General features: G+C 39.9%; 2 pseudogenes across 1 annotated transcript; both read left to right on the top strand.

The window, feature by feature from the left end:
- The first annotated feature begins 5,995 nt into the window (after positions 1–5,995).
- On the top strand, positions 5,996–8,828 carry LOC101002762 (annotated as a pseudogene). The gene has a single exon (XR_159936.5). The product of XR_159936.5 is annotated as a T-complex protein 1 subunit alpha pseudogene (transcript).
- Positions 8,829–17,907: 9,079 nt separating this feature from the next.
- Positions 17,908–21,511, top strand: LOC101007612 (annotated as a pseudogene).
- The last annotated feature ends 566 nt before the right edge of the window (positions 21,512–22,077 follow it).

Below are 22,077 nucleotides of genomic sequence, written 5' to 3' on the forward strand. Positions count from 1 at the left end.
TGACTTTCTCAGGGAGTGGGAGGAGAGGAAGATGATTTACTAGCTCAAGACCAAGTATAAACAGGGTCACAGTGGATTCAGTGTCAGTCTAAGACCTCCTAAGGAATTTAAGGGGCATGGTAACTAGTCTTGAGAATATAGGGCTGAGTCAATATTGGAAATTTTTTTTTTCTTTCTAAGGAAGATAGACTATGCTAATGGGAAAGCCATACATATGATGAATTTATATATATTCATTTGGAAATAATATTGGAAAAACTTTTTTTTTGTTTGTTTGCTTTCTAAGGAAGATAGACTATGCTAATGGGAAAGCCATACATATGATGAATTTATATATATTCATTTGGAAATAATCAGAGAGAGAGCTAATCTAGTGTGCACGAGAGAGAGAGAGCGAGAGAGAGAGAGAGACAGAGAGAGAGAGAGAAATTTGAAGCTGGAGATACGGATGCATAGGGACATGGAGAGGGAGAAGGAGTGGACCATAAAGTGGGGTGCTACATAGGGGAAGGACCAGAGCAAGAATGCGCTGATAGCATGATTGTCTGAAGGCTGAGAATAGAAATGTTGAATAAGGATTTTTAACATGTCTGCTGTAGTGATGCACACTTTATTAAGCAAGAGGAAAACATGACCAGTTTCATAATTTATAGTTTTTCATAAAAGAAGAATGTTGAAGACTGGGCGCAGTGGCTCACACCTGTAATCCCAGAAATTTGGGAGGCTGAGGCAGGAGGATCACCTGAGGTCAGGATTTTGAGACCAGCCTGGACAACATGGTGAAACCCTGTCTCTACTAAAAATATAAACGTTAGCCTGGAGTGGTGGCAGGCACCTGTAATCCCAGCTACTCAGGAGGCTGAGGCAGGAGAATCGCTTGAACCTGAGAGGCAGACATTGCAGTGAGCGGAGATTGCGCCATTGCATTCCAGCCCGGGCAACAAGAGCGAAACTCTATTTAAAAAAAAAAAAAAGAAGAAGAAGAAGAAGAAGAATGTTGAAATTAAGTTGCTAATAATACAATTGATAATGTATTCTGTCTTTCCACTTGCTTACAAAGTTGAAGAAATACAGTGATTTAGGTTTGAGAAGAGAAAATAATTTGGAGGATAAATTTGGTTTTGTCTTAGGTGACCTACACTTGAACAACAAAGAATAATGAGTACTTCCGTTTCATGCAATATGGTGGACTAGATTATCCATTACCACCTCTTCCAGTGCAAAACACCCAGAAGTGCCAGACAAAGTACAACAAGTATCCTTTTCAATGCATAGTCGAATTTATAAGAAAGAAAGGAAAAATCCCAGGGCCAAAACTTGAGGGTAAAATGAAAACTTGAAAAGGTTGTAGGTCTCAAATGCTTGGGGTTTAATGGCTTCACAAGGCCTTAGGTTCAGTGGAAATGAAATTGAAATGCCAATGCATAGAGATCTACAAAGGCAGCAACAGTAGTGAACAGGGAGAACTAGAAAATGACTACTTTTGGCTGGACACTGACCTGAAGAAAAGTGTTTCTTAATGAATGAATACTAGTACTCTCACATAGTTTTGAGGTTCATATTTGTATTGTCCACATGCTCTAATAACATCCAAATGAAGAAATTACCATACATGCAAATCTTTGGATATCTGGTAGTAGCAAATGCAGAATCTCTCTGGAAGGAGTTACCCTTAACCCAGGCCCTACAAAACATCCACAGAATTAACTGCTAGGAATTTCAGATATTGGGATTATTCAAGCCTTTAAAATAGCTATGTTCAAAATGAATAAATATATCAATGAAGGAGTAAAAAAAAAAGAGAAACAAAGCTCGACAAACAGAAAAGCTAGGTATATTTGAAAAAAGAATCAAATAGAACTTCTAGAACAATATAGTAGTCATTGACACTAGAAACTCAAAGGAAGAGTTATATAGCAGATTAGATGAAGCTAAAAAGAGAATCAGCAACTTAGAAAGTTAAAATCAGTAAGTTAGAAAGCTTATGAATAAAGAATAGTGCACCAGAAATTATTAAAAAGAGATTCTTTCTTTGGATAAATGAATACATCTTTTTGGGTTATATTGGACTAGAAGATCTTTATTCTCTAAGGTGACTTTTATACATTTCTGTTCTGATCCATGCTATATTATAAAGTCAGGCTTGCTTGTATGTTTTTGTATATGTGTATGTGGAGGCCCTTCACTGCAACTCTTGTATATAGCTGGCAAAAATGGGAGATCTCATTTGTGGGGGATCTCAGAGGAGTAACAAGAAAGAAAAAAAGGAAAAAGAGATAATGAGAATGGATTTCAGACTCTGAAAGAGGAGAGAATTATTTAGGTATTGAATATATTTAGAACTATTTTATTAGCTCAAAGATAAAGTGATGTTAAGAAAAGTGAAAATGAAATTTTCTGGTAGTAGTAGACATATTGATTTCTCTTACCCTGTCATTGGCCGATAGATACCTAAAGAAATGTGGGTGTCCCGAGCGCCTCAGTAATATCTGGAAGGGAAAACATACAGCCTGTTTTCAAGAGTGTATAGCAAAAGGAAGAGTTGGAAAGTGTAATTAAATGATGATAACTTTAGTTTTTCCTATTTTGAAATTCTCAGTTAGTGTACATAATACACTACCATTTGTAAAAAGAAAAAATATGTAATGCACATAATTATATATGCATGTAACATACAGGAAACTGGTAACAATGGTTGCCTCTAAAGAGGGAAACTGCATGCCTAGGGAACAGTTAGGAATGGGAGAGAGGCTTATTTCTCATTATATGTCAGTAGTTCTGAAACTTTTTAGTTTCAGGGCTCCTTTAACTCTTAAGAGTCACTACAGAGCCCCAAGAATTTTTGTTTATGTGAGTAAAATTCCTATCAATAGTGTATTAGAAATTAACACAGAAATCTGAAAAATATGTATTTACGGATTCATTAAAAATAGCAATAATAAACCCATTATTTGTTAACATAACATTTTACATGAAAAGTAACTGTATTTTGTAAAACAAATACTAGTGAAAAGAGTGGCATTGTTTGATGTTTTTATAAATCTCTTTAATGTCTGGATTAGGAGAGACAGCTAGATCCTCATGTTTGCTGCTGCACCCAGTCCTTTGTGATATCACACATCATGGTGCCTCTGAAGAACATTATTGTGCAATTTTGAGAGAGTTAGAGTGAAAAAGGCAAATAGCATCTTAGCCTTATTATGGACATACTTTCATCTTGTGGACCCATGGAAAGGGTCTTGGGAACCCTGTAAGGGCCCTGGACTATACTTTCAGAAATGCTACTGTATAAAATCTGTTTGAATTCTATACCTTGTGCATGGGCCACTGTGTCAAAAATACATGCAAAGTGCATAGACACAAACATACATAACATGCATAAAAGGTGCTCTCTTCCAGGCTTTCTGGAAGGCAAAAAGAAAAGCAATTGGAGATTGGTACAGAACAGGTGTACCACAGTTTTGATGTCAGTAATACTATCTCCAGCTTTCGAAAGGGAAACTAATATATAGCTATTTATTATATAGAGCATTTATTGAGTGCTTACGATATGCCAGGCAACGTGTCAAGAATTCTACATGTTTTCTCTTGTTTAATCTTTTTTTGAGCCAATGTGAAAGGTGCTATTATTTTCTTCACTTTACAAAAGAGAAAACAGACTTAGAGAAGTTCAGTAAATTGTCAAGTATCATGCAACCATTAGAATCTCAGAATGTCCAATTCGAAAGCACATCACTCTCAAAAACTGGACTCTGAATGGTTTTCTAATCCATCCTTCACTTTCATTCAATTCTGAAAATCATTTTTTAGCGTGAGAATAAGATGTTTTATGGCTTTAAAATATGCTCGGTAATATGAAATAGGTTTCTTTTCTTGATATGTGAATAAAGTTAATGGTTAATGAACAATTTTCTACCATATTTCAGTTAAAAATTTAAAAATATCTTCTCCTCAGCTCTAAAAACCTGATATTTTAGTCCTGAGGGATAATATCAGGCTAGTTAGGACTCTGAACATACAGCTGACTGAGGCACTTGAAAACACAGCAATGATCTCAACTGACTATCAATTTCAGGAAAGAATCTCTTAACCTGTCTTTCAAAAACATTAGCATGTTCCCCCTGCTTTAATGCATCTTTGCTTCTATAACAAAATACCTATGACTGGGTAGCTTATAAATAATAGAAATTTATTTCTTACAGTTCTGGAGGCTGGGAAGTTGAAGATCAAGGTGCTGGCAAGTTCAGTGTCTGGTGAGGGCTGCTCTCCTTCCAAGATGGTACCTTGAATGCTGTGTCCTCATATGGGGAAAAGACTGGCCATTCCCTCCAGCCCTTTTATAAAGTATTAGTCCCATCCAAGATGGTAGAGCCCTCATTGCCTAATCACCTCCTAAACGTTCTCTTAATACTGTTGCATTGGGGATTCAGTTTTAACATGAATTTTGAAGGGAACACAAACATACAAATCACAGCATTTCATTGCTGGTTCTCCAAAATTCATGTCCTTCTCACATACAAAATACCTTCATTCCATCCCGATAGCCCACATGTCTTAACTCATTCCAGTGCCAACTCAAAAGTCTAAAGTCCAGAGCCTCATCTAAATATCATCAATATCAAACATGGCTGAGAATCCAAGGTATATTTCATCCTGAGGCAAATTGCTTTCCAGCTGTAAACCCATGAACTCAATCAAGTTAGGTGTTTCCAAAATACAAGTAGAACAGACATTTCCATTCCCAAAGGAAGAAATAGGAAAGAAGGGAGGAGTAATAGGCCCCCAAAAAGTTCAAAACCCCATGAGACAAATAGCATTAAATCTTGAGGCTTGAGAATAATCATTGACTCCATATCCTGCCTTCTGGACACACTGGGGTGGGGATTGGGCTCCCAAGGCTTCAGGCAGGTCCATCCCCATGACTTCACAGGGTGCAGCCAACACAGCTGCTCTTGGAGTTGGAGTCAGATGCCTATAGCTCTCTCAGGCTGATGTTGCATGCTTATGGCTCTACAGGTCTCAGGGGCAGCCCTGATCCCACTATGCATTACCCCACTGGGGGCTCTCTGTAGTGGTCCCAACCCCATCGCTCTCTGGACATTGACCTAGTGGGGACTGTCTGCTGTGGCCCCACTCCCATGGCTCTACTAGGCATTGCCTTAATGAGGGCTCTCTGCAGTGGCTCTGACCCCACGACTCTATTTGGGCATTACCTTGATTGTGGGATTTCTGTGGTAGCTGTTCTCTGTCTGGGCCTTGAGGCTTTCTGAGGCATCCTTTGAAATCTAGGTGGAGGTAGCTGTGCCTCCATAGCTCTTACACTCTGTGCACTTTTAGAGTTGACATGCACAGACACTGCAATGTTTACCACTTGTGCCTTCTAGAGCAGTGGTCTAAGCCACCTCTGGGCCCACTTGAGCCACAGCTAGGGCAGTTGAAGAGCACTGCACCAGAATGTGGGGAACAGAGACTTGAGGTAGCCCTGGGCATGAGCCCCAAGGTCCCACAAGCCCCTCATTTGCCACTGTTCTGCTCTAAAGGTCCTCGAGGCCTATGGACACTCTGGGCCTGTGATGTAAGTGGCAGCCTTGAAGATCTCTGAAATACCCCTGGGGTCCTTCTTGCCTTGTCTTGATGAATAACATTTGACTTCTGTCCATCTATACTAATATCCTTATCAAACGGTGACCTGGCCATACCCTAGTGTTCTCTTCCTAATACACCTTTTCATTCTTTACATGACCAGGTGAGAATTTTCCAAATCTTTAAGTTTTGCTACCCTTCTGATGATAAATTCTTTTTTTTTTTCTGAGACAGAGTCTTGCTCTGTTGTCCAGGCTGCAGTGCAGCAGCATGATCATCATGACTGACTGCAACCTCCATCTCCCAGGTTCAAGCAATTCTCATACCTCAACCTCCCAAGAAACTGGGATTACAAACATGTGCCACCATGCCTGGCTAATTTTTGTATTTTTTAGTAGAGAAGGGGATTCGCCATGTTGGCCAGGCTGGTCTCGAACTCCTGTGCTCAAGTGATCCACCTGCCTCGGCTTCCCAAAATGCTGGGATTACAGGCGTAACACAAAATCTCTACTAGCTTGTTCACGTAATAACAATTGCTGCTGGGTGCCCCTAACATTACAGAAATTGTGTCAATGACTTGCTCTGCTTTTTCTCCGCATATAACATCATTGCTAATGTTGTGGCTGTTATTAACCTTTTTAGCTATAGTGTGATGTGTACCTATTTTTTTTGCTGAGAGGGTTGCAACTTTGAATAATATTTCTTATAGTTTTTTCTTTTCTCTGTCTTTAGGGTTAAATAATGCTTTCTTCCTGGAAGGCATTATTTGCCCTTGTTATGAAAACAATTCACTGGTGTTTGGAGATTGTTGGAAAAGTTTTGATGACCTCCTGCCACTAGTTGGTAAAATTTCATAACAATTGATATCACTAGGGTCAGAGATAAATGCATCAAGAACCCAATAAAATTCATTGTTTGGATAAAGGATTCATTGTCCTACTTCCTGTTTATACTTCCCACTTTTAGCTGCATGGGAAAAATCATTTTACCCACAGAGTCACTTATCCCAGCAAATGCAGATTTATTTAAAAAATTAGTACTAGAGTCCTGTTTGCTATTTATGCTTCCAGTTATTTTGAGTTATATAATTTATAATGCTGATTTCAGCACTATGACTATACTAAAACCAGATTTGAACTATATACCCATTTTTGTGAATTGGGATATAAGGCAGCAGAATAGAAATAATAAAAATTTATATTTCAGGCCAGGGCAGCCGGGAAGTGGGTAGGGCGGTGTTACCCAGCAACTCCGGGGGCATCGCTCGGGTACGCTCCAGGCCGTCGCAGCCACTGCCGTGATCGTCCAGGGGCCGCGATACTGGTTGCTCGCGGTGTGAGCAGAATTCGATGTGTATCACTGCCGGGAAGATGGAGGAGCTTTGTGCGTGTACCGTGACCGCAGCACTGGGGAAGCGATCCGCTACCATAATGAAATGGGTTTCGCTGTGTTGCCCAAGGGGTTCTCGAACTCCTGGCATCAAGCTGTCCTCCTGCCTCGGCATCTCAGTGTCGGGATTACAGATGTGAGCCACAGTGTCCGCCCCATTTAGACTCCTATTATGGCTGCAGCTTCCATTGCCAATATTGTAAAAAGTTCTCTTGGTCCAGTTGGCTTGGATAAAATGCTTGTGGATGATATTGGTGATGTAACCATTACTAACGATGGTGCAACCATCCTGAAGTTACTGGAAGTTGAACATCCTGCAGCTAAAGTTCTTTGTGAGCTGGCTGATCTGCAAGACAAAGAAGTTGGAGATGGAACTACGTCAGTGGTTATTATTGCCGCAGAACTCCTAAAAAATGCAGATGAATTAGTCAGACAGAAAATTCATCCCACATCAGTTATTAGTGGCTATCGACTTGCTTGCAAGGAAGCAGTGCGTTATATCAATGAAAACCTAATTGTTAACAGAGACGAACTGGGAAGAGATTGCCTGATTAATGCTGCTAAGACATCCATGTCTTCCAAAATCATTGGAATAAATGGTGATTTCTTTGCTAACATGATAGTAGATGCTGTACTTGCTATTAAATACACAGACACAAGAGGCCAGCCACGCTATCCAGTCAATTCTGTTAATATTTTGAAAACCCATGGGAGAAGTCAAACAGAGAGTGGCTATGCACTCAACTGTGTGGTGGGATCCCAGGGCATGCCCAAGAGAATCGTAAATGCAAAAATTGCTTGCCTTGACTTTAGCCTGCAAAAAACAGAAACGAAGCTTGGTGTACAGGTAGTCATTACAGACCCTGAAAAACTGGACCAAATTAGAGAGAATCAGATATCACCAAGGAGAGAATTCAGAAGATCCTAGTGACTGGTGCCAATATTATTCTAACCACTGGTGGAATTGATGATATGTGTCTGAAGTATTTTGTGGAGGCTGGTGCTATGGCAGTTAGAAGAGTTTTAAAAAGGGAGCTTAAACGCCTTGTGAAAGCTTCTGGAGCAACTATTCTGTCAACCCTGGCCAATTTGGAAGGTGAAGAAACTTTTGAAGCTGCAATGTTGGGACAGGCAGAAGAAGTGGTACAGGAGAGAATTTGTGAGATTGAGCTGATCTTAATCAGAAACACCAAGGCTCATACATCTGCATCGATTATCTTACGTGGGGCAAATGATTTCATGTGTGATGAGATGGAACGCTGTTTACATGATACACTTTGTGTAGTGAAGAGAGTTTTGGAGTCAAAATCCGTGGTTCCCGGAGGAGGTGCTGTAGAAGCAACCCTTTCCATATACCTTGAAAACTATGCAACCAGCATGGGGTCTCGGGAACAGCTTGCTATTGCAGAGTTTGTAAGATCACTTCTTGTTATTCCCAATACACTAGCAGTTAATGCTGCCCAGGACTCCACAGATCTGATTGCAAAATTAAGAGCTTTTCATAATGAGGCTCAGATTAACCCAGAATGTAAAAATCTAAATGGATTGGTCTTGATTTGAGCAATGATAAACCTCGAGACAACAAACAAGCAAGGGTGTTTGAACCACCCATAGTTACAGTTAAGCGTTTGAAATTTGCAACAGAAGCTGCAATTACCATTCTTCGAATTGATGATCTTATTAAATTCTATCCAGAAAGTAAAGATGCTAAACATGGAAGTTATGAAGATGCTGTTCACTCTGGAGCCCTTAATGATTGATCTGATGTCTCTTTTATTTATAACAATGTTAAATGCAATTGTCTTGTACCTTGAGTTAAGTATTACACATTAAAGTACAACAAGCTGTAAAAAAAATTATATTTAACATAGGTAAGTAGTAGCACATAAATATAAGAACATATTCATGAGAAAAAAATGGGTCTCAGTTGATTGATTGTTAGTAGCAGTGACATGACATGTGCAGCCCTTATAGTGTATATGCATCTTGTTGGAACATTTGAAAAAAAGAATATGGCAACATTTCTGTCAGTTGTATATTAAAAATTTGTTCCATCGCTTTTTTCTCTAAATTTGCCAGAGCACTTCCAGACTCCTTAGTAGATTGTCAGGGAACACCACTGGTTTGTGTACCTTTGAGGGAAGACCACTACATATGCTCTGCTGCTGGAAGAGGGGATCAGGGTCATGAAGGGAATCATGTGGTGGGTGAGGGCAAGGATGGTTCCTAGAATTCGGTGCTGTTTATAAAATAAATATGTTTTTTTGCTTTAGAGCTACTATAGTAACTCTAAGAAGGTGAGAGCAATACTGTTTACTGCTCTTGGGAATACCTTTAACAACCTTTGTTCTCCCCCTAACATACACAAATGTTTATTTTTAGTGGGGCTAACCTTGACCTGCTTCTCCTGATCTCATTTACTCTACTGTATTTTTTATTTTTTTCCACAGTGCTTATCATCTTCTAATATGCTACTTTATTTATTGTGTTATCATTTATTTTCTATCTCCTTCTAAAATGTAAGTTTCACCAGGTAGGGATATTTGCTGATCTTTACACTGATGGAGCAGTTCCTCACACCCTTTAGCATGCAATATTTATTCAATGAATGAATGTACTGAAAGCCAGTTATGTGTAAGCAGTGTCAAATGCATCAACTCATTTTCTTCTCGCTTTGACTTACATGAAGTGGCTAGTATCCCCACGCCTACCAGAAAATGGGGGGTAAAGAAGTTGATGATGATCGTCATGATGATGATGAGGATAATAACATAAGTTGTCACTTGCTATCTTTCTACTGTGTGCCAGTTGATTTATTAATATCACCTCATTAAATCCTCAAATTAGTCCTGAGGGGTAGGCATTTTGATCCTCATTTTATACAATTGGAAACAGTTCTGAAGGGGTAAATAACATGCTCATGATGACATAGCTGGGAAATGATTGAATGAGGACTTGAATCTCTGCCCCTGTGGTCCCAGTCTCTGGTTTTCTCCATAAGTTGCCTCTTTTAAGCATCTGTTTTAACACCGTTGATCTGAAAAAAAGTAATCTACAGTATGATTAAATTGCTTAATTCTCTGTGGGAATTCGAGATTTTCTTATTCAGATCATTGTTCTATTCTTCCTGTGAATAACTGGTTTAATGTTCAAATGGTTATTCCCAAAACCACAGTGTCTCTTTCCAGAATCTGAAAAGGAAATGAGGTAATCTTCAATAGTGTGAATGAATGAAGGCCAAGCTATACAAACCACAGACAGAAAAAGCAGCTTTTTCCTTTTTGCTCTCCTTTTTGTTTAAGTGTGATAAAGTAAAATTTTAAAAATGTTAATGGATCTGGGTTTAAATGATACCTCACTGAAGAAGCTATTCACAAAATTTGGTTGGTCTACTACCTCTATTCAATAAACATTACTAATGTAAAGTCCTATTTCTCTGCACTGAACACATGCACTTTTATTTAAGTAGATAGAGTTTTTCAACCTCAGCACTTGATTACTATTTTGGGCAAAGAATTCTTCCTTGTGGCAGGGGCTGTAAGGTGTTTAGCAACATTGTAAGATGTTTAGTTACATCCTTGGTTTCTACTCACTAGCAGCTAATTAGTTCCCCCCACTCCTGACCTCCTGCACCTAATAATTGGAATGACAAGATTTCATCCCCCAACCTATTTTGGGGATAACTAAGATGAAGGCATGAAACAGTGTCAAAAAGAGATCCCAAGCAGAGTACCAGAGCTCAAGTTTGTTTTTTAAAAAGCTAATTGCCGTTGATTTTGTTCTGCAAAGATGCAGAATTTCAGCTACTCACTTCTTAGTTTTGAGACACCTTTTTTTTTTGTTTGTGTGAAAACAGTAAATCTCTTAGAATGTAGGTGATATGGTAGATATGACATAGTCCAGGCAGGCAGGGAAAGGTCCACCTTAGGAAATGCTGATCACTGTGGGATGTGAAAAAGAATAGGAATCAGTCAGGTATTTGAAGAGGAACACTGTAGGTTAAAGGTCCTAGTTCTAGCTGCACACTGGAATCATCTGGGGAAGACTTTTCTTTCTCATGGTATTTTTTAAAAATTATACTTTAATTTCTGGGGTAGAGGTGCAGAACGTGCAGGTTTGTTACATAGGTAGGTATACACTGGCCATGGTGGTTTGCTGCACCGATCAACCCGTCATCTACATTAGGTATTTCTCCTAATGTGTCTGGAATTGGTTCCTTCCGGTGGGTTCTTGGTCTCACTGACTTCAAGAATGAAGCCGCAGACCCTCATGGTGAGTGTTACAGTTCTTAAAGATGGTATGTCCGGAGTTTGTTCCTTCAGATGTGTCCGGAGTTCCTTCCGGTGGGTTCGTGGTCTAGCTTGACTTCAGGAGTGAAGCCGCAGACCTTTGCATGAGCAGGTTGCCACTGCTGGCTTGGGTGACCAGCTTTTATTCCCTTATTTGGCCCCACCCACATCCTGCTGATTGGTCCATTTTACAGAGTGCTGATTGGTGCGTTTACAAACTTTTAGCTAGACACAGAGTGCTGATTGGTGTGTTTACAATCCTTTAGCTAGACAGAAAAGTTCTCCAAGTCCCCACCTGACCCAGAAGCCCAGCTGGCTTCACCTCTCAATCCCCTCTCTAAACAGGACACCCCAACTGCTGCTGGGAATTGGGCGATGACTGCTCTAGCTACTTCCTGTTGGATAGGGGTGAAGAAGGGGCCCTGCAATTTTAGTGTCCACCAGAGGGGAACTCTTTAGGTCAGTGAAAGTGGGTCGGTCCAGGGGTCCTTGGTAGAAGTTGTGAGTTGAGCTCATTTGGAGTTCCATTTGTAAGACCATCTGTAGCTTGATGGCCTTGATCCTAGAGGAAACACATTTGACAAGGAGGTTAAAAATACAGAGTCTGAAGGCGAGTAATAGCAAGGTGGATGTCACAGGAACTAGAAAGGCGAGAAGCCATGTTGCCTGACTCCAGAGGTTGGTATAAGAGTTGAAAGGCGTTGTCTGATTTCAAAAGCCTTTTCCTGTAAATGCCGGGTGGCATCTCATACTATCCCTGACTGGTTAGAGTAAAAACAACACTTTCACTAAGAAGGTGCAGAGTCCTCCTTTCTTAGTAATGAGGAGGTCTAGGCCTTAGCTGTTTTGGAGTCACTGCTGCCAAAGAGTCTATTTGGGATTGTTGAGTAAGGATAGATTTCGTTATTTCTCGCAAATTGTCTGAGAAATCCTTTGAGAGTGTGTGGTAGCAGGATAATGAAGTAGATAAACTGGCTATTCCAGTTCCTGTAGCAGTAGCCATTCCTAACCCTATAAGTAGGGGTATTAGTTGTATGTCTCTGTGCTGATGGACTTGAGCTTTGAGGGGTACTGATAGGGCCTGATCTCCTTGGACAATGTTAATGTTAGGACTTAGAAAAACTAAGGTGCAGGTGCCTGTCCAGTTAGTGGGGAGGCAGATATAAGTTGAAGTTCCACATAAGAAGAATATACCTTGGCTGGATAGACAGAACTGGTTGTGTATGTTAAAAAGGTGTGTGAGTTTGTTGTTTTCATTTTCCCATACTCCTAGAGTGCTTGCCAAGGTAGCTCCAGTGAGCGGCTGGAAAGGGGTGCTGGGAGAAAACTGAGTGGCTTCCTGTGTTCTATTTTCTCATTGGAGAAAAAATCGTTTTGTATCTACTAGGAACCATTTGAGAGTGATTGAGAGAGGGCGTGAGGAGGCATTCAGTAGTGGTGGGGACGCTGCTGCAGGGGGTGTCCATGGGTGAATGGTCATGCATGGAGTATGTTTGCCATTACAAAACCTGGACTGTTTGTTAAGCAGGGAGGAGGTGATGATTTTTGGAGGCCCTGAGAAGCAGACAAGCCATCTGAATGGAGCTGTTTGGGTGACTCAGAAGTTACTATGATCAGCTGGGGCTTGAAGTTGTAGGGTGTAATTACACTAATGGAGTCTTTTAGCCTGACTTGGACTGGATGGGCATTTTTTGCCCTTCCAAATTGTCCTTCCAATGACCAGACTTCAGGGTTGATTCCCTCCTTAAACAGGGGAGTACGAATGGGTAACTTTTCCCCCATATTCATGTAGATAATAGCTCCAGCTTTGGCTAATATATCCCTCCCCCATAAGGGTGTGGGACTTTCAGGCATAACAAGAAAGACATGTGAAAAGAGCAAAGTCTCCCAATTACAACTGAGGAGGTGGGAGAAATATGTGGTTACAGGCTGTCCCAGGATTCCTTGGATAGTAGCAGACCTTGAGGACAGTCGTCTGGGACAGGAGAAGGCTGTGCCAGTGTCCAGGAGGAAGTCAATTTCCTGGCCCTCAATGGTTAAATATACCTGGGGCTCAGTAAGGGTGATGACATGAACTGGTGCTTTCCCCAGGCATCCTCAGTCCTGTCGTTGGATCATATGGTTGTGGGCTTCTGGCCCAGAGAACCTTTGCACTCTGGGGCAGTGCGTCTTCCAGTGATTGCCTCAGCACAGCAGACATGGACGAGGGAGCATCTTGTTTCTCATTGGACAATCTTTTTTAAAGTGTCCTTGTAAACCACATTGATAACAAGCCCTACCGGGTGATTGGCCTGCTCCATTTTCTGTCCTCTCTGAACCACCAAGGTTTGCTTGTCTGAGGGCCATGACTAAGGCTGCAGCCTCTCTCTCATCTCACTTTTCCTTTTGGGCCTGTTCCTCTTGGACCCTATTACAGAACACCAAGTTTGCCGGGTTTAATGTCTCCAGATTTTGTTCAGGGATCAGGGCTCGCTTTTGGAGCTTTCTCCTGATATCTGTGGCTGATTGGGTGATAAACTTTTAGGATCAATTGACCCTCAAGGGAGTTGGGTGACAGGGAAGTATATTTTCTTAAGGCCTCCCGTAGCCACTCGAGGAAGGCAGAAGGATTTTCTTCCTTTCCCTGAGTTATGGTGGACATCATTGAATAATTAATGGGCTTTTTCCTAATTCTCCTTTGTCCTGCTAGAACACAAGTCAGCACATGTTTATGACTCCAGTCCCCATGATCTGAGTTGAGGTCCCAGTGGGGATCCATACTGGGGATGGCTTGCTTACTGGTAGGGAATTTGTCCCTTTCTTCAGCTGTCATTCTATCATTTACTTGACTAAGATACCGGGTATCTCCAAACTCTCAGGCTTCAGCTAAAGCTGCATTCTTTTCATTAAAGGCCAGGGTTTGACCTAAGAATAGTATGACAATTCTCCAAGTGAGGTAGAAGGTTTGCCCTAGACCCTGTAGGACATCTGTATACCTATCAGGATCATCTGAAAACTTCCCCAGGTCTACCTTGATCTGCTTTAAATCAGAGAGGGAAAAGGGCATATGTACCCGGGTTGGGCTAAATTCCCCTTCTCCTATAGCTTGAAGGGGACATAACTGATAGCCTGGGTTTTTTTGTGGTCCCTTGGAGATTTCTTTGCTTGTTTCCTTCTGGCTGGGGGAGATTAGAGGAGGCTCATCATTAATAGGAAGGGGAGTTATAGGGAGGCTAGGATATGGGGGTAAGCTGAGAGGTCCTCTTGTGGAATGTAAACTGCAAGCTGTGCATAGTTGTGTATTTTCCTTCAATGAAAAGAAAGCTTGGACATAAGATATTTCACTCCATTTGCCTTCCCTCTTACAGAAAAGGTCAAGCTGCAGGATAGTATTTTAATTTATACTTCCCTCAGGTGGCCATTTTTCCCCATCAGAGAGAGAGAATGTTGGGGCCAGGTTGTATTGCAGAAAAAAATAAGCCACTTCTTTTTCAGGGTTTGTGAGTTGAATTGGTCCCAATTGCTTAGGATGCATTTTCAGGGGTGAGCCTGTTGATACTTGAGTGTTTCCCATGTGCAAGACAAAACCACCCATGGTTTTGGTCTGTTTTTTCCCCCCACCCAAGAACTCATAACAGTCCCTGGACCCTGCTGTTCAGAATAGTTGCGCTAACTGAAGCAGCAGCAGAAACACTAGTTTTCCTCCTAGACCACAAAGAGGACTGAGGAAAGTCAGATTTAGTGGCCCTTACTGATACATTCTTGAAAACCTGCACCCTTGCCTTTCCTCTTAGACCACAAAGAGGACCAAGAAATGTCAGATTTAGTGGCCCTTACTGACGCATTCTTGAAAACCTGTTAGAGTCCTAAGCCTTTTCTCCTGTTAGTATTGGGACCTTACACTTTTCCTATAAAGATGATATGCCTCAAAATGGAGTAGAGGGCCATACCCTGAGGGATGGAAGGGATCTCCAGGGTGGGAAGAGTGATGCCTTTTGTCCTTACTTCTCATCATATAAATGGGAAAGATATCCCTCCCAATTTTGAAGTCTGTAATTTCTGAGGCTCCCCATATCCTAACTTCAGAAATAGCCTTTGTTAGGCCTGCTAGTCTGAGGAGGAATCCTAAAATTCCAGATAAGATAGTCCCCTGTCCCGACGGGGCTTTGGGCAATAATTATGTCTTTCTGATTGGTGAGCCCAGGTGCCTAAAGAAGGGAACAGAGTCCTGAAATTTATACTAGAAATCATTCTGATAGGATAAACTAGAAGAGCACCAGGGACAGGGTGTGGTTTTTAGAAACAGGACTAGCCTCGGAGAAGAGAGGTGGGAGGAAGTTTATTTGACAGGCATTAGGACCCAGGAGGCAAGGGTCAGGATAGATAGGATAGATGGGCTAGTCTTGCTTGGGTGACATAACTTCGAGAGTTCTGCTCATGGCTGCAGGGTCAACCAACTTGTTGTTAGGACCCTGGAGCTGTATGGTTTTCCTCTCTGTCGACCCTCAGCTCAGCCCAGAAGTACAGGGAAAGTGGAAGCTGTTTCCAGGCAAACCAACACTCCCAACTCTGAAGAGTCAGCGGTTGTTAGAGAGCTCTTTCCCAGAAAGCCTGAAACCGTGTCTTTAGTCTGGCAGCTGCACTAGTCACTTTTAACTGGCCAACAGGTGCCTGGTATTTAGCTCCCGAATTCTAAGGAAAAATGGGACAGAATAGCAAGTGAAAGTGGTCCAACGGTACTCACCGCATGGTGACATTCTGGACGAACCCCCAAGATGTGTCTGGAGTTGGTTCCTCCTGGTGGGTTTGTGGTCTCGCTGACTTCAAGAATGGAACCACGGAACTTTGCAGTGAGTGTTACAACTCTTAAAGATGGCATGAACCCAAAGAGTGAGTGGTAGCAAAGTTTATTGTGAAGAGCGAAAGAACAAAGTTTCTACGGTGTGGAAGGGGACCTGAGTGAGTTGCCACTGCTGAATGGGAGTGGCCAACTTTTATTCCCTTATTTGTCCCTTCCCGTATTCCATTTTTGTCCTATCAGAGTGCCTTTTTTCAATCCTCCCTGCGATTGTCTACTTTTAGGATCCTGCTGATTGGTGCGTTTTACAGAGCACTGATTGGTGCATTTTACAGAGCACTGATTGGTGCATTTTACAATCCCCTTGCTAGCTACAGAGTGCTGATTGGTGCATTTTACAATACTCTTGTAAGACAGAGAAGTTCCCCAAGTCCCCACTTGACCCAGCAAGTCCAGCTGGCTTCACCTGTCAGTCTGAGATGCTATAGAGACAGGTGTAGGTGAAGGAGGCAGGACCTCATAGGCCACATTAGGGTTTTGTTCCATTGGGGAATTGTTAGACAGTTCTGATGATCTTTTTCCCTGAGTGTCCTCCTAAGCAGGGTCTTATGTTCAGAGGCAGGTTTTCCATGAAGTTAAAGAAGCTTGAACTTCAGGGTCCTTCATGGCATGAGCTTCTTAGAGGGACACTGGCAGTGGGTTCACATGATCTTATGTTATCACAAAATTTTCAAAAAGAAGTTATTTTTACCCCATAAAACCCCTGACTCTTAACACTACAACTTCTCCTCTGTCAAAAGTCCTTTCTGTTGGTAGGGTTGGAAGTGAGCATTTTTAGGAGTATATTTGGATTGTTTGAAACACAAAGGATAAATGCTTGAGATAATGGATACCCTATTTACCCTGATGTGATTATTATGAACTGTATGTCTGTATCAAAATATCTCATGCAACCCATAAATATATACACTTAATATGTACCCACAAAAATTGAAACTCAAAAATTAAAATATATATATGTCCTATAAACACAAGAATTTGCATAAACTTGATTTGATACAATTTTCTTTGAAAAGTATATGATACAGTATAACTATATATGCTGCCTAAAGAATAAATTCCTGACATAAGAGAATGGCGATTTTCTCCTTCAGCCCCTGCCCCTGAACTTCCCTCCCCAGTCTCTGGTAACCATCCTTCCACTCTCTTATCTCCATGAATTCAATTATTTTAACTTTTTGCTCCCATAGATAAGTGAGAACATGCCATGTTTGTCTTTCTGTGCCTGGCTTATTTCACTTCCGTCTATCTTGTTGCAAAAGACAGGATTTCATTCTTTTTTATGGCCAAATAGTGCTCCATGTGGATATGTATTAATACCACATTTTCTTTATCCATTCATCTGTTGATAGACACTAGGTGGCTTCCAAATCTTGGCTATCATGAACGGTGCTGTAATAAACATGGGGGTGCGGATATCTCTTCAATATACTGATTTCCTTTCTTTTGGGTGTATACTAGGACTTGGATTGCTGGATCCAAAAATATGGTAGCTCTATTTTTAGTTTTTTGAGGAACTGTTTTCCATAATGTTTTTACTAATTTACGTTCCCACTAACAGTGTACAAACATTCTCTTTTCTCCACATCTTTGCCAGCATTTGTTATTGCCTGTAAAAGACATAAATCTTAAGCAGTATTACAAATAAGGAGTCTATATATGTGTAAACTTGCATATCTTATGCATACCAATATGCTATGAAAGATCTTAGTGTATTTGATGAATCTTGTCCTGACAAAGTTTGGTGGTTCCATATGAAATATCATACAGATCATACCCCTAAACATTTATGTTACCTAAAACCCCATTATGTCATTAACAGAAAGAGGTAAATTTCATCAGAAGTAATGATCAACTCTTAGCTTGTTTGATGATTAAATTAATTAAGAGGAATTAATTATTCAAACATAACTGGAAAGTAAATTTCTTGCTGATTTGACACGACATACAAACAAAAAATAATCTAAAACTCACAAAGTGCTACTACAATGAGGACATTGATGACAAATCAGTTAATGAATGATCATTTAAAATTACTCACTCTACAAGAAACTTGAAGTGCCCTGAAATTTTACAGTTGGTATATGAAAGACATTTAATAGAATTTCCCCTCATTATAGGACAATGATCCTAAACATTTTACATATCATTAGCAATAATGAATTTTGAAGCACAAAAAAGCCTTTTGAGACAGACAATAATAAAAAACATATTTCCATAAATTGTGCTAAACACTAAATAATGTTTCCTCTGTAGAAAATGACATTACAAAATTCTTGTTAAAGAGCATCTAGCCAAAAAGTGTAAGAAAATAGTATTATAGAAATGTATTCTGAAAATAACAACTTCAATAAAAGTTGATATTTTTCTGGATTATGTCATTGTTGTGTTTGTTGGTTTTCTTGTGTTTTTTTTTTTATTTTTTGCCAAGTGACTTCTCACCTGAGAATGATGCATTCCTTTTTTTCTGTTTTTTTTCTCTGAGACAGGGTCTCACACTGTTTCCCAGGCTGGAGTGCAGCAGTGCCATCATAACTCATTGCAGCCTCAGTACCTGGGCTCAGCCTCCCAAGTAGCTGGGGTTAGAGGCATGAGCTATTATGCCTGGCTTGTTAGCTTTCTTGAACTTATTTTTTTGTGATTTCTTTTTTTAAATATTTAGCCTTATACCTGATTTTATATTGATAATTTTATATTCTTTTTTCTTAAAATTGTGTAATTAAAATAGCAACTTGTATAAACTTGACTACAGCCCTGCCTGATATGACATTTAGATCCCCTTGAACAGTTAGTGGTATAATAGTGATGTGATGTTCCCATTTCCCTATATTTGTTGTAGAGTGGGAGAGACTGAAGAATACCAAACACAGTTTTCTTACACTTTAAAGCAATATAATTAGTTTAATTGTAATGCAATCCTGATTGGATAACAAAATACGTGCAACAAGTTTCAACTCCCTTAAGAAGTATTTTTGTTGATTTTTAAAATTACAAAGGTAGTTCAAATTATTTAAAAATTATAATACAGAAGTAACATAGCAAAAATACCATCCAGTTTACCAGAGGAAACCATTGCTTATTATTTGGTGTGAGTTTTTTTCTTCACACTTTTTCTATGTATATACAAATTTACATCTGTGAATATATATATATAAATGTGTATATATACACATACACCCCTACATATATGTACAAGTATATCCATTTACAGTTAAAAAATTAACTTATAACAAAAACAAGATGATAAAATACTTACTTTTTTCTTTTTCTTTGAACAATATGTTATGAACCCCTTTCCACATCAGTACATATATATATATATATCTATTCTTCTTAAGAAATGCAAAATATAGATCTAGTATAATTAAATTAATCCCCTATAGATAGACATTTAGGATATTTTTATTCTTATTATAAACAATGCTAAACTGAAATCCATAAAAATATCTTTGTACACATTTATGAGTGTTTCTGGACATCAGATTCCTAGGAATTAAATTTCTATATCAAAGGCTTTGGGTTTAAAAATGTCTGTTATTTATTACCAAATTGTCCTTCAAAAAATGGTTGGCTTTCACATGGTCACAAAATTTATGATTAAGGCCAGATTGAGTTACGTGGTTGTCCCCAACAGACTAAGAAAGTGGCACCAGTGTGTGGCAGGGTTTTCTAAGCCCAGCACTAGCACCTTTCCCCTTTTCCATCAGGGGTTCAGCTTAGGATCACCCCTGGTGGGCAGCTCCTGAGTTGTGAAGGAGAGTATGAGAACTCAGACTGTCTCGGACCTGTGGAGGCTCCGTGGGTGGCGTTGGTCTCTGCTGCTTCTGGTTCTTAGTTCTCGAACATCTTAGCTGAATCATCAAGGCCTCAAGGAAGTACAGTTCAGCATTCTCCATCTCCATATGTAGTATATCCATCTGATAAGCCTTTCCTTAATAGTCATCTATGACACTCCCCAAATAAGACTATACTTGCCTATCTAGAAAGCAACAGCAGAGATATATTTTCTGCTCTTAAGAATCTTCAAAGTAAGATTTGATGCTTGGAACTTGAAAGGATTCCAGAAGAATAAAGTGTAAAAACCTTGTCTAGAGAAACAGTTGAATCCAAGAAAGTACTGGATGAAGATATACAGGAAAGGGAGAATTCAAAGAATGAAGAATCAAAGCACAATCAAGAATTGATATCTCAGTTGATAACTGCAGAAAATAAATGTACTCTTTTAGAAAAACAATTGGAATACATGTGAAATATGATAAAGCATGCAGAAATGGAGAAGACATCTGTCTTAGAGTAACAGGTTTCCCTAGAAAGAGAATGGCAACACAATCAAAGACATGTTTGCAGCCAACTTGAAAAATTGGATCTTTTTGAATGGGAGTATAACAAACTTTCTACAGTGCAGGCCCTAGCAGAAAGAAAAATGTAAGAGTTGGAAGCAAAACTCTCTGAAGAAGAACAGGAAAGGAAACACGTACAAACTAAGGCAGCTAAGTTACAGACTGGTCTAGAAACAAATAGACTTATCATTGAAGATAAGGCAAGTCCACATTTTCCCAGTGCAAGAAGAATTTTTAAAAAAGTCAAAACCACAAGAAAAACTAAGTTCTAGGAACTATTTTGGTGCACCAGTACATTATAGATTATGCTTGGGTGATGTGCCGTTTGTAGCTGGGAAGTCCACAAGTCTTAGCTATGCTGTGGCAGCCAGTGTTCAGCCTGTCTTGCATTGCATCTAATGAAGAAACACAGTAAAGCTTTGTGCAATGATCGGTCATTAGTGTTCCCTTGGCAAAGCAAGTATCTTCATGAGTGTTAAAAGTAAGAAGTTGTCAGTAATACCTCCCTCCTCTGACAGCATTAATGAGGAGTTGTCAGAAGTCTTACAGAGTTTACAGATGAATTTGGACACAGGAGCTGTAATCATCAGCGGCTTGCAAAACTTACCCAGGAGTTGCCAACTGTTGAACTGAAAGACAATTTAGTATGTGAATTGGAGGCATTAGTGGAAAAGATGGAGGCAAAAGGCAACCAAATAACTAAAGTTTGAAAATACCAAACTGAGCTGGAGAAAGGTAAAGAAGTAGAAGAAAGAATTAAAAGCTACCAAAAAGACTCTGGATGAAGAAGGAAAGAGCAACAGCCATTCTTCTGGACCACAAATAAGAAGGCATATAGTATGAGTGCAACATGAACTGTACACACATTGTTATCATGTTGATGTGAATCATAATTTCAACTAGATGAAGCCATGTTAACCTTTTATAAATTTACTACTGAAGTCAATAAAGCAATTTTTTTAAAAAAGAAAGCACTGAAACTTTCCTTAACAGCCTCTTTGTTGCGGGAAGTCAGGGACCCTGAACTGAGGGACCGGCTGGAGCCACGACAGAGGAATATAAATTGTCAAGATTTCATGGACATTTATCAGTTCCCAAATAATACTTTTATAATTTCTTATGCCTGTCTTATTTTAATCTCTTAATCCTGTCATCTTCATAAGCTGAGGATGTATGTCACCTCAGGACCATTGTGATAATTGTGTTAACTGTACAAATTGATTTGTAAAACATGTGTGTTTGAACAATATGAAATCAGTGCACCTTGAAAAAGAACAGAATAATAGCGATTTTCAGGGAACAAGGGAAGACAACCATAAGGTCTGACTGCCTGCGGGGTCAGGCAAAATAGAGCCATATTTTTCTTCTTGCAGAGAGCCTATAAACGGACTTGCAAGTAGGGAAGATATTGCTAAATTCTTTTCCTAGCAAGGAATAGTAATAATTAATACCCTGGAGAAGGAATGCATTCCTGGGGGGAGGTCTATAAACGGCTGCTCTGGGAGTGTCTGTCTTATGCGGTTGAGATAAGGACTGAAATATGCCCTTGTCTCCTGCAGTACCCTCAGGCTTATTAGGCTGGGGAAAAAACTCCACCCTGGTAAATTTGTGACCACACTGGTTCTCTGCTCTCGAACCT

This window comes from Papio anubis, chromosome 1 (assembly GCF_008728515.1).
Source record: "Papio anubis isolate 15944 chromosome 1, Panubis1.0, whole genome shotgun sequence".
In the NCBI taxonomy this organism is placed as follows: Eukaryota; Metazoa; Chordata; class Mammalia; order Primates; family Cercopithecidae; genus Papio; species Papio anubis.